Source organism: Camelina sativa, chromosome 17 (genome assembly GCF_000633955.1).
Source record: "Camelina sativa cultivar DH55 chromosome 17, Cs, whole genome shotgun sequence".
Lineage (NCBI taxonomy): Eukaryota > Viridiplantae > Streptophyta > Magnoliopsida > Brassicales > Brassicaceae > Camelina > Camelina sativa.
Window position 1 is genome coordinate 26,685,260 of NC_025701.1, and position 1,526 is coordinate 26,686,785.

Here is a 1,526-nt window from a genome sequence, read left to right on the forward strand (position 1 = left end):
ATTCTGAACACGTCTGAGTCCTATCCCTATCCAGGTTTCCTTCCCGTGGCTCGCGTAAAACATTACAATGCCCTACCAACCAAATATCCACTCACTGGAATACCTCATGACCACACAAGGATCATATACATGCCACAAGGGCCGCCACAAAGACCAAACCAAATGTCCTAAAGAGGACGGCCACCAAGGCCAAACAAAATGTCCTAAAGAGGACCGCCACCAAGGCCAAACAAAATGTCCTAAAGAGGACCGCCACCAAGGCCATCTGTCCCGAAGGACCATCTGTCTGGAAGGACCGTCTGTCCCAAAGGACCATCTGTCCCGAAGGACCATCTGTCCCGAAGGACCATCAGTCCGGAAGGACCGTCTGTCCCGAAGGACCATCTGTCCCGAAGGACCGTCTGTCTCGAAGGACCATCAGTCCGGAAGGACCGTCTGTGCCGAAGGACAGCCTAAACAGGCACTCTTGCTAAACAGCCTGCCACAAAGGCCACACAATTACAAAAGAATACTGCCACAAAGGCCACACAATAACAAAAGAATACTGCCCNTCAACACCATCACAGTCCCACAGGACTCTCATCAAAGGAATCTTCTTCTTCCGAAGTTCCTTGATCCTCCTCTCGAGAACTCTCACTGGTATCGCCTCCACTGTTATGTTAGGCTGAAGATCCTCAGGAATCTTAGCCAACACCTGCTCACCCTCACGGAGACTCTTCCGCAACATAGACCNCCCGTAAAACTTTCCATATTTAGCACTTTCCATTTTTGGAAACTTCCATTTTAGGAAACTTTTCCCAAAATCCCGCCTCAGGGAAACTTCGTACCTCGAGCACCACCTCATCTTGTTACTGAGTCGCACAACCAACCACCCCAAGCGACCGAGTAACAAGAGAGATGGGCTGGAATACTCCATTCCCACTCCAGCCATGGATTACAGATAGGACCAGGCTAAACAAGCTCAAGTCGCGGCTTGCTTCTCATACCACTTCTTGAACCTTGCCTTCATCTTTGCCTCAGGCTCCCAAGTCTGCTCCTCAACACCATCACAGTCCCACAGGACTCTCATCAAAGGAATCTTCTTCTTCCGAAGTTCCTTGATCCTCCTCTCGAGAACCCTCACTGGTCTCGCCTCCACTGTCATGTTAGGCTGAAGATCCTCAGGAATCTTAGCCAACACCTCCTCTCCCTCACGGAGACACTTCCGCAACATAGACACATGGAAAACCTTATGGAATGCACGCATCACCTCAGGTAACTCCAATCTATATGCCACTGGTCCAACCAGCTCAATCACTCTGAATGGACCCATATACCTCGGACTCAATTTAGTCTCTGACAATGACCTGTTCGGACCCCGCAACATAGCCATCTTGAGGTACACTCTGTCTCCTACCTGAAACTCAAGATCTCTCCTTCTCCTATCAGCATAACCCAACATGGCCATCTTGAGCCAACTTNAATGATAGTACCTCTTGAGATCACGGTACATCTTAGTCGCTCCTAGATGAATGGATAGCTTGCTC